General features: G+C 53.4%; 1 protein-coding gene across 1 annotated transcript in view; it reads right to left on the bottom strand.

The window, feature by feature from the left end:
- Window positions 1–12,136, bottom strand: part of ZNF423 (zinc finger protein 423) — a 336,529-nt gene that overhangs the window by 17,892 nt on the left and 306,501 nt on the right. The window lies entirely within an intron of this gene.

Below are 12,136 nucleotides of genomic sequence, written 5' to 3'. Positions count from 1 at the left end.
ATCGAGAGACAAAGCAGACCTCGTTTTTAACACGCTTGGGGCTCTGCAATGGGAAGAAGCCTGCCCACAGCATCAGGGCAGCAGTTCAACACTCGGGCTCTACAGCCAGGCTACCTGGGTTCAAATCTCATCTCTGCCACTGCCTCGTGTGCCTCAGTCTCCCCCTCTGCAAAATGGAGAGAACAACAACATTGGCCTCAAATGATGGTTGTGAGGATAAAACAGGATAATCGATGCAAAGGGCCCCCCCACTTCGTGCCTGGGCTTGTTGCTGTTACTATTACTCCCCCACCCTTCCTCGTCCCTCAGGCTCTGCTCTGCCGCTTGCTAGCTGTGTGACGTGATACTGAGTCTCCCATCTGTGAAAGTGGGGCAGTGACATCACATCAATTCTACCCCCAACGCCACCCCCTCCGTTAGGCCCTCCTGGGCCCGGGCACTGTGTTCCGTGTTTCACAAACAGTACGTTGCATCCCCACATTAACCCTCCAGGAGAGGCAGCATTGGCCCGCTGTCCGGGTGAGGACAGTGAGTCTCGGGGAGGAAGGTCACATGTCCCAAGGTCACAGGGACGTTGAAGAAGCAACTCTGAGATTCACACCCTCTGGCCCCCAAGGCCCTGTGTCTTTCCTGTACGTCGGGCTGCCTCCGTGTCTAAGTCAGTGAGGGGGGCAGGGCTTTGTACAGTGCCAACCTCTGGGAGCCTTGGACCAATACGGCACCCACTGCTCTTAGTATTACCATTGTTCTAAGAAACTGAAGGCATTTGGTCCCGGCTGGGACAGCGCCGGTGAGGGGCTGGGCTCACAACACACACAATGGCCGCCGGCCTCAGGCTGCTGGCAGAGCCCCCATGCCCATCTGTCATGATGGCATGGTGCCCCTCTAAAGTTCGTTGGCCCCCCGCCCTAGGGCATGAATGACAGGCTCCAACGGGCACACGGGCAGCCGGAGGCCGATTCCAAGTGCCATCTCTGCCCGGAGCTGGGCCTTGGGAGGAGCCCCCCCACCCCAGTCCCCACCTGGGCCTCCGCACACTTCATCGCTCAAGCAGGCAGAGCCCCGGGGCTCGCGAGGGCCTCTGAGCACAGCCAGGCATGGGCTCCTGCAGGGCCCGCCCCTCCCTTGCTCCTCTCTGTGGTGACCACGGCAGCCGCAGCTCACCTAGAGCAAGACGTCCACGTGCCCCAGGAGCCTGGCGATCTCCGAGTCCCCTTCTGGAACTCTTACCCTCCTGGGAGGTGAGGCCTGCCTGCACCCAGCACCCAGAGGCCTGCCCTTGGCTCTTAAGGGCTTGAGAGTCGACTGCAAGTGCACTGCCCCAGCCTTGGGGCCGAGAACACAGACACTAGTGTCAGGCTGCTTGTGTTCACAGCCCTGCGACTCCAGCAGCTGTGTGACCCAGGAGAGCCTCAGTTTACCTATCTGTGCCATGGAGATCGTCACTGTGAGGTCTCAAAAGACTGCGCATGTGAAGAGATGGAATCGGGCCTCCAGCAAACCCTCGGGAAAAGCTGTCTCGTTTTTACTACTGTGGGGTGAATGGCTCAGGCCTGTGCCTGGACCTCAGAAGGACAAGAAGCAGAGTCACTGCCCACTGCTCAGTGTTCTCCAGACGTAGACCCTAAACCTGCACTCACGGCCCCTTGGGCGGCTCGGCTGCCCCAAGTGGTGGCAGTGGTGAGACAGAATGCTGCTGCTGAGGGTGGTACATTTTACCGTGAGCAGGAAAGGCCTTGCCCCACTCAAGGGTAAATAAACTAAGAGACACAGACAGACAAGCCTGGAGACAAAGAGAGGAAGGGTCACAGCCCAGGCCTCCTGCGATGTCACATGGGGCCCGGCTGCAGGTTCTGCTGGGTACAGCAGTCCTGTTGTGTGAGGCTTAGCACACCGCATGATTGCTATGATGCTATGCTTTATTGCATACATTACACTAGGTTACGCCGCAAACATGGAATCAGTACTCTGCCTGTTTGTCCTCAATGGTTCCCTATTCCTCTCCAGGCAGCACTTGAGGGACACAGGCCTTTGTGTGTCCCCAGAACCTGCACACACCTGGCACGTAGTAGGTGCTCAGCAAATCTTGTGGGCTGCACTGAGCACATCCACACACGACGGGCTGAAGGAACGAGTCGTGAAGGAGTGAACCGAAGCCCACGGGTCACAGCAGCGACGACAACACTGGCTGATGCTCACCAAACCTGGACTCTGACCAGACCCGGAGCTGAAGGCTTTTCAGGCACTGTCATTACCCTCCATTTGCTGAGACCCAGAGAGGGTCAGTGACTTGCTCAAGGTCACAGAGCCACTCGGTAGTGGGGCTGGGATTGGCAGCCAGGCTGTGTGGGCACGCCGCACCATGTTGCCACGATTAACGGATATCGGGCTGTGCTGGGCTCTGGCTTCCTGACCTAGTGGGGAAGGCAGGACACACAAAGGGATCACACCCTGAAAAGCACAGTAATTACCTCCAGGAAGCTTTATATTCTAAGTGCTCACCAAGTGCTTTTCCGCCCATGAACTGTCCATCCTCACAAAACCTGAGGCAATAGATCCTACCCCACTGTACACTCAAGGAAACTGAGGCCAGAAAGGTGCAAGTGTCTGCAATAGAAAACAATGGAGGAGGGGCAATCTGGGGAGGACTCCAATGCCAACAATCGGTTCTCACTGCCCAGAGCCACTGCTGGGTGTCACCAGGCACCTCCCTCTCGTTCCCCCAGGTCAAGCCCAGCCAGGCCCTGCTCTCCCTGCAGTGGTGGATGGCACAGACTGGGCTGTCTTTAAAACAGGAAAGAGGAAGACGCTGCTGCTCACGGAAAGCTCAGCCAAAGAGTCAAATGCTAAGTATGTGCCTAGAGCACTTTCAGTTTTTAATTATTATTAGTTATAATTATCCGGCTGGCTCTGACAGCAGCAGTGCAAAGAGGCAAGGAAACTGGCTCCTTGGTTACCCATCTTATAAGGACCAGGAATTTAAAAAATGGGCTCTAGAATCTGCAGTTGCAACTCTCCTTCTTTTACTCCTTTCCTTGTTTGTGTTCTCTTCCCTTTGTTTCCTACTTTCTAGGAGATAAAAACAAATACGGTAAAACATATGGTGGATGGATGGATGGATGGATGGATGGATGAATGGATGGATGGATAGCAGAAAGAGGCTTCACCCTCCAAAAACTCACATTAGAATGGGAAGCCAGGTGTAGACATAATTGTTGTAGTCTGTATAGGCAAAGGGATCAGGGCATTAAATGCAGGGCTGGAGAAGCCCAAGGAGGGAGAATCAGGGAGGGCTTCTCAGAGAAGGGACCACTTGAGCTGGGTCCTGAAGACCGAGAAGAAGGGAAGGGTGTTCAAGCAGAAGGCTCAGCAGGGGTACATGCGTCCCAGAAGCCAAGCCAAGAACAACCCAGAAGAAGGAAGCAAGAAGGTGCTCACCCCTCTCCAGCCTGACCGCCCTTTTCTCTGTTCTTTGGACTCCCCAAATCTATCCGTGCCTCTGAGCCTTTGCACTGGCTGTTCCCTTTCCTGGAAGCTCCCCCGGCTCTTCCCTGCACTGGCTCTTTCTCAACCTTCAGGACTCAGTTGAAACACCAGCCTTTCTTGACCACTTGATCTGATTTTTCACCCCCAACGTCCCCTCCTCCTTGCCCCGACACACATGCACACAGACACACTTCACTTTCTGTCCCAAAGCAGTTTTACTGTCTTCAAAATTCCACAGTCTGAAATGACCTCGTTCACGTATTTACTGACTTATTGTCAGTGTCTCCCACAGACCATCGGCTCTGTGAGAACAGGGACCTTGTGTACCGGTTCACAGCTGCAGCCCAGGCCCCCGCGATGGCACCTATAATAGGTACTCAGTAAATGTTCATGAAACAAAAATGGAATGAGGGAAAGGGTCAAAGCAAATGTTCACAAAGGCTAAGAAGGAGGGGTGCCCCTGGTGCTCAGACCGTGCCCCCTGGCTCACAGACACCTCCCCCTGGCTGGGTACCAGGATTCCTCCAGGCAGGGCCCAGCTTGCCCCATCGGAAGGGCTCCAGGTTGCTAGTTAGAATACCTAGCTTTGCTTTTAATCAATTGTAATCATTTAGCTGGCAGCGGCATGATTAGGCACACACAAGCAAACAGCATGAGCTAATCCTTTAAATGCGCCTGCTCAACGCCAGGCTGGCCGCTTTGCCGCTGCAGGCCAGCTCTGGATGCGCTTCCTGCGGCCCCTTGCTTTGTCGATGAGGGAGTCTAGATTCCAGGGCACGGGGCAGGCCCGCTGCTCCCCGCGCCCAGCCCAGCCCCATCACAGAGGTCTGCAGGATGCCAGACGTTCCACCATCAAGAGACCTTTCTCTGGCTCAGCCTCTTGTGACAGTACCTGGCAAAGCTGCCGTAGGTGGGAAGGTCCAGTTTGGGGAGGAGCTTGTCCGCCTGTCAGAGGCCAGCCACGTATGGCTGGGAATCGGCGTGCCCCCTCATGGCTTCCCTCAGCGATAATGAAGAACGGGATGCAGTGAGGCTGCTGGGAAGGAGAGGAGGCGATGCCATCCCTGCCAGTGTCTGTGGGCACAGAGGTGTCCACGGGGACTCAGAGACAGCGCCAGGAAGCGTGAGGTCTTCTGAGGTTCCTGTCTGCACGACTGGACCCCATCCTTCCTCTCCCCAAGCCTGGCCTGAGCTGAACTGACCCCCTTGCTCCTTGCAAGAAAATTTGCAGGTTCCTGGCCTCAAGCTCCAGCCTTACGAACACGGCTACAGGCCTGGCTCCGCATAACGGTCCCCAGGGCGCTTCTGCCTGGGTCCACCCGCAAGGAGTTTCTTTTGCATCCCCTGTTACCGCTATTTGCGCTACCTGCTTGGCCCAACTACTAAAATCGTTTCCGGGTCCCCTGACACAGGCTTTTTATAGTTCAGCACCGCAGGTCTCATTTAAATCTATTAGCTCATATAAATGGCAATTCATTTAAACTTTGGAGGGTTTCTGTTTGCCTTGGTGGCGAAGACAATTTGGTTTTGCATGTGGCTCTGCCATTTGCAAGTGACCCTGGGCAAATCACTTAACCTCTGAGAGTCTCAGTTTCCATATCTGTAAATGGGAATAAGGGTGCCTACTTCACGGGATTGTGTTGAGGCAATCCACACAAAATGCTTAAGACAGGACCTGGCCCACACTAGGGATCCACCCAGGGTGGTGGCCGTTATAACTACTTCTTGTCCAGTTTGGGGAGGAGCTTGTCTGCCTGTCAGAGGCCAGCCACGTATGGCTGGGAATCGGCGTGCCCCCTCATGGCTTCCCTCAGCGATAATGAAGAACGGGATGCAGTGAGGCTGCTGCGAAGGAGAGAAGGCGATGCCATCCCTGCCAGTGTTTGTGGGCACAGAGGTGTCCACGGGGACTCAGAGACAGCTGGGCTGGGCGGGCAGAGCCATCCCCTCCCCTCAGGTCAGCTAACCCCTGGCAAGGGGCCCACAGGGCCCCGGGCCTTCATCTGCTGAGGCCTGAGGCTGGAAATGCAAGGCCAACAGCCCTGACATTTTCGGGGTCTGTGGTTTACAGGGTTGTCTCACATCCCCAACCAAATCTGCATACCTCCCTCCACCAAGCCCGGGCACAGCTAAGGAAAACGGGGTCCAGAGAAAAGGCCTGGGACAAAGGCGCTCGGAAACATGTAGAAAGGGGGACTTGAAGTCCCCGCCTCCGGCCCCCACTCCGTGCCCTTCCCCCCTTGCCTCACTGCTCTGCACCCAGCACCTCCCATGACCCACTGGGGGCCTCCGGTGCCCATGGCCTTGAGACTTGGCTGGGTGCCACAGAAGGAAGGATTTAGAATCTCACTTTGTTCCAACTCAGGCCAGAAATCATGAAATCACAGCAAGCCCCAAATGGAGGGGACCCTAAAAAGTCTTCTGATCTTAAAATGGCTAATGCTAGTAATATACTACTAATAATAATGCTAACAATTCTAATAATAATAAAAGTAAATGATACTAAAAACAGGTAGGTGTTAGTAATAACCAAGCTCTTCCTACGTGCCACCCACTGTGCTAAGGGCTTTATGACACGACCACGAGGTAGGAACTATTAATACTCCATTTTACAGATAAAGAAACTGAGACCCACAGCTGATGAATGATGGAGCAAGGCTTCAAATGCAGAGCCGTTCTCACAAAGAGTGTGCTCGCAGCCTCTCCCTCTGCAGCATTTCAGACAAGGGCTCTGTTTACGCAACTCTACTGACAGGGACTTCACCACCTTCCATTTCTTCCACGTGTAGACAGTTTTCCCTCGTAGTGGCTATCTGTGGTGTCTACCAGCCCATACTCCCCTTCCCCCGATGGCTGGCACTGAGTGGCCCCACCTAGGGCCACAGCTCACTGGAGCAGGTTTGGACAGCTGACCTGAGTGCAACCATCAGATTCCCGCTCCAAAGACCTAGAACCTGTTGCCTGCACACCAACTGTTACCCACAGTCACCATTTCTGGGTGAGCTGGGTGTTGCTGCCGGCTACTTGTGTAACGACATCCCCACACTAAAGACACACCTGTTGAAATAACCGGGTGTGTCTGTCTCAGCAGAAACGACAGGAGCTGCAGCGGTGCTGGCCACCTTCCTCCTCGTATAGAGGAGCCCGGAGAGTCAGGCTGCAGAGAGAGAACACGACGCGAGCCAGATAGAGGCAGAGGCGGAAGGCCCCTGCCTTCATAAAGAGCACTTGGTTCCTGGGAACTGGACAGCTGAAAACTCCACACTTCCTGCTCTTGGCATCCAAAGCCACGCCTGTGTCCCTACAAGTTAAATCCCACCTTGCTTGAGCTAACCCTGGAGAGTGATGCCTGAGTCTGACTGTCAGAGAAGAAAATCCACGTCCCGAGTCTCTGCCCACTACCGGAAGTCTGGGGGACACTGGAAGCACGCTGAGGACCCCCTCATCCCAGCAGAGCTTAAAACACTTGAAGGGCTTCCCTGGTGGCTCAGTAGTTAAGAATCCGCCTGCCAATGCAGGGGACACGGGTTCGAACACGTGTGGGACACGGCTTCCCTCCAGGAAGATCCCACATGCCGCGGAGCAACGAAGTCCATGCGCCACAACAACTGAGCCTGCGCGCTACAGCCCGTGAGCCACAACTACTGAACCCACGTGCCACGACTACTGAAGCCCACGTGCCTGGACCCCCTGCTCCACAACAAGAGAAGCCACCGCAATGAAAAGCCCGTGCACCACAACTAAGAGCAGCCCCCCTGCTCGTCGCAACTAGAGAAACCCGTGTGCAACAACGAAGACCCAACGCAGCCAAAAATAAATAAATAAAATAAATAATTTAAAAAAACCAAACGCTTGAAGACGACTGTCCCCACGCTCCCCCTGCAATCCAGCCAAGTCTTCTCCTGGTGAACTAGCCCCCTGAAAGCTCCTTGAAACCAAGCTGCATGCCCGGAGCCTAGCACCCTGCCTGGGCTGAGTGGGGTGGATATGTCTTTGTGTGTGCGTTTGTGTGTGTGTTTAGACGAACCTTGTTCAGGCATCCCTATTCCTTCTCCCGACCCCCAGCCCCTGGCAATTCTTGGCCTCTTTTCTATTCCAGTATTTCTGCCTTTTTCCAGAATATCATGTACATAGAACCACACAGTATGGAGCCTTTTGAGTCTGGCTTCTTTCACTTGCCATTTACCATTCACGCATGTTGTTGTGTGTATGAGCAGTTGCATTTTATTGCCAAGAAGTAGTCCATGGTATGAATGTAAATACATCTGTCTGTTCATTTACCAGGGAAGGGACCACTGCGGGGGGCGGGGGCGGTTCCAGTTTGGGGCCATTATAAATAAAGCTCTACATCATTCATGTAGAGGTTTCTGGATGAGCGTGTTTTCAGTTCTCTGGAATAAACACCCAGCAGCAGGATTGCTATGTCATAGGTTAACTATATGTTTAACGTTGTAAAAAACTCAAAAACTATTTTGCCACATGGCTGTACCATTTTGCATTTCCCCAGCGATGTAGGAGAGCTCCAACTGATCCTCCACGCCCTGGCTGGCACTCATCGGTTTTTTGCTTTTGTTTTAGTCATTCTACTAGGTGTATAATGGCATTATGTCATGGTTTTCATTTGTTCTTCCCTAATTACTAACGATGTTGAACATCTATATGTCTTCTTTGGTGAAGTGTTGAAATTTTTTGCTCTTTTTTTTTTGGTTGATTTTCCCTCTCATTATCAAGTTTTGAGAGTTTTAAAAAAAATATGTTCCGGATACAAGTCCTTTATCAAATATGTGATTTGCAAATATCTTCTCCCTGCCTGGGACTTTTCATTCTCTTAATAGTCAGTGTCTCTCAATTTGGGTTCAGGACATAAATCAGATAATATGTCTTCCCATTGTGATGTGCGGTTTCCCATCACAATGGGGACAAAATCCAAATAGCTTTGCTGTCCTATGAAACTTGCCATGACCTTGCCTCCACCCACCGGCCCCCTTCACACCCCCCACCCACTCACTGTGCTTCAGCCAATTGTCACCTTCTGTTGTTCCAGCAACACACCTGGCTTGCACTGGCCACAGGGCCTTTGCGCTCATGCCTCTCTTCCACACACTCTCTCCCTTTCACCTTCCAGACCTCAGCTCAAATGCCACCTCCTCAGAGAGGCCCTCCCTGACCACACTCACCAAGCTGTAACCAACCTCGCTCCCATTATGCTCTAGCCTATTACCTGGTTTTATTTTCTTCATGTCATTGACCACTATTGGAAAGTGTCTATCAATCCCTCCAGAATGTAGGTCCTATGGGTGTTTCTCTGTCTCACTCACCACTGTCTTGTCAGTTCCTAGATCTAGTGTCTGTACATAATGGGCCCTCTATCTACATGCTTTGAACAAATAAAGAGCAACTTGAGTTCCCTCTCAGGCACCTAATCAATGAATGTGCCCTGGTTTGTCCAAAGTTCTTTAAATTAATCAGTCTCTGGGCAGAGCCAGGTGAACTCAGAATCAAACAGGACTTGCACCTCCCTCTTTCTGACAACTCCTATTAATGCATCTTAAGAGAACACTCCCTTTGGAGGCAGGCATATCACTCTGACACAGACCAAGCCCTCCAGAGACCAATCCTACCCCTATTACCTCTATATCCACAGCAGGAAGTCAGCTCCTACAGTGAGAACAATCCTAAATTTCACATCTTCTCAAGACCTCTCAGCCCAGAGTCACTTGTGCCTACCAACGTTAGCTGCCCTAGTCTCCCCACTGGACCTACATGACATACAGACTGGAGAGCCACTCAAGGCCCCAGCAAGGGCCAGGCCCTGTCTCCTGTTGCACCCCCCAAGCCCCCACATGTCATTCTAGGGAAATAACCCACTCGTCTGCCAGCCCCAGCTTCAGCATTAATGACGATGAAATTTTCAAGGCCTGAAAAACCCTTCTCTCAAAACACCAGAAAATTGTTCCTCAAGTTACTTAACGAAGGCCATTATTTGCATAGATTTGGCATTGCTACAACACTTCCATATTTAAATGGTCTGGAATTAAAATCATTAATTGCAGAAAATAGTGACTCGTTAAGGCTATAATTTAGTGAGGTTCTTGGCATTTGAGGATCTGCCTTAAAGGTTGATGGGGCGACCCAGGGAATCATCAGCTCACACAAACCATTCTGGTGCCTGGGACGTCTGCAGCCCCAGGCGGATGCAGTCGAAGCAAGATCTGGCTTGAAACCACAGCTACCTACACCTGTGCATCACGAGCTAGGCCTCTGGCACAGGGATGCTGATGAAGCTTGAAAAAGGCAGGACTGGGAAGTTTCTCTGGGAAAAACCTCAAAGCCAACAAGCAGAGCAGTCATCCCTCTCTTGGCATCCAGGACAATGTGGGGGGACCAGAGGGCTGAGCAAGCCCGAAGTTTAAGTGAATCATAGTTTATGTGAGCTAGTGCGTTTAAAAGCGGCCTGCCATGTTGGGCTATAAAAAGCTTCAGTTGTCTGGGGACTTGGAGCCCATTTTGGTAGCTAGGCCAGGCTGGTAAGGCGGTTGGAGATAGGGTGAAGGGTGCATAGCCCGTGCACGAGCAAGGCTTCCTGGACAGATGCCGATCAGGACTGGCACCAGTCCCCTTGGTCAAATGAGAGGGCAGTTAGCTGTTCCCTCACAGGCCTCAGCACAGAGGTACACACTCAGCTTGTGGATCGATGGGGAGACGGCAGTGGGCCCTGGGTGTGGTCACTACCTTGCTGGTGGTCATCTCATAGCAGAACCCCCTCTCTGGGCCTGGGTCCATAACCCTGTCCCACACTGAGATGGAATGAACGTTGTGTGAGGGGTACAGGACTTACAGGAACTCAGAGGGGCTGCCCGAAGAGTGAAAAGAAATGGGCTTTCCAGCCATCCACCTGGTACAGTTCAAGGTCAGAGGCCAAGCCTGTCTGCTCTGTCCGCCAGGCCCAGGCCCGGGACCAGCCCATGGGAACAGGACCCTGACTGTCGGATGGTGAATCCCTCCTGTGCCCTCTGTGGGCCTGTTTTCACTTCCTCTGGGTGATGGCTGTCAGCAGCCGTGCAGACAGGATGGGTCCAGGCCTGGCTGAGTGCACGGGCTATAGCGCAGTGAAGCGGGCTACCCTGCAACAGGCATGGCTACACCCCTTCAGTCCCAGAAGAGGGCCACCACTGCTGCCCTCCAGCGACATTATGACCCTGCTGTGGCTGCAGCCTTGAAGCACGCAGCTGAATGCAGGATCAGCACCTGCATGGGGGTGCAGGCAAGGTGTACAGGGTGGGCAGACAAATCCGGTGGGCCATAGTGTGTGCGAGTCCTTGGGGGTAGGGCTGGGAGGAACGCCAGCTCTCCTCTCCTTCCAGGCATTGGGGGATTCCCTCCCTCGCCCCTTTGACACTGGGCATGGCCACCTGAAGGGCTCTGGCCAAGACAATGTGGGAGCGAGATGTGGGTCGCTTCCTAGTGAAGCTTTGAAAGCGGTCTGCGATCGCCACCCCCTCCCCTCCCTGCTTCGGTGACCACGCAAACATGAGAGGAGATGAACCCGCCATCGGCCCAGGTCACTATCGTGAGCAGAGTTCCTCCCCCGCCACCTGATACATCACACAGGCAACAAATAAGTCCTTGTTACTTGAAGACAGGGCTAGCGGATGTTTGTTCCTGCAGCAGAACCTAACTTGCATCCCAGCTGAAAACAGTGTTATTTAGTGTTATTCTCAGTATGTGATATTCCAGCGTGTCTGTGTGTACGTGTGGTACTTCTGTGGATGCCTGAGTGTTAATTCTTTTGGGGTGTGGTGTTATGCTGTGTGTGTGTGGTATTACTCTGAAAATGATGTCTCTGTGTGTGTGCATAGGGACTGTGTGTGTGGAACTTTCCTTTGTGTGTGCAGTGTGTGTTTGTGCGTGTGCGTGTGTGTGTGTGGTATTTCTGTGACAGCATGTCACCTCTCCAGCGTTAAGAGAGTTTCTTGCAAAAGCCGGTGCATGAGAAGGTGGTTTCACCTGCACACAGATCTAGGTCCCCAAAAACCAGTAACAGGTGGGAAGGGGCCCGTGGGATGCCGAGGGGAGTGGGCTACAGGAGCCCTGGGAAGCCCACCACAGCCGCTTCCTTTCCCAAGGGCCCTCTCAGCTACTGCAGGCCCTGGATGGGGGGCTGAGGAAGCTGTAGGGCTGTGGCGCCCCATCTGAAGGCCACATCAGCCTCAGGACCACTGGCAAGTATCCCTTCCTCTGAGTTGGGGCCCAACGGTACCCACTGCTCTCACTTTTCTAGCTTTCCTGGGCATGTTGGAGGTTCCAAGATCCCAGATCCAGCTTCCGGCCACACACAGCCCCAGGCAAGCCACACAGGCCACCAGCCATAGATCCAAAGTCCAGTGGAACATCATCATGTAATACCAGTGAGGAAATGAAATCCCTGAGAGGGGAAGGGACTTGCAACGGAAACAGCACAAATGTTAACCGTTCCGACTCTGGCTCCAGGCTCAGCTGCTACGGTCCAGCTCTCCTGAGAACGCTGGACCAGCGAGGCCTGGAGGCCATACCCCATACCAGCCAGCCAGGAGGGCAGCCACTGGCTCCAGACCAACAAGCACAAGTCCAGGGCCTGTTGCTTTCGCGGCTGGGGGGGTGCTGAGTACAA

The sequence above is a fragment of the Mesoplodon mirus genome (assembly GCF_964341445.2).
Source record: "Mesoplodon mirus genome assembly, chromosome: 19".
In the NCBI taxonomy this organism is placed as follows: Eukaryota; Metazoa; Chordata; class Mammalia; order Artiodactyla; family Ziphiidae; genus Mesoplodon; species Mesoplodon mirus.
The sequence above is the reverse complement of the archived record's forward strand: the minus strand, read 5'-3'. Positions and strand labels throughout refer to the sequence as shown.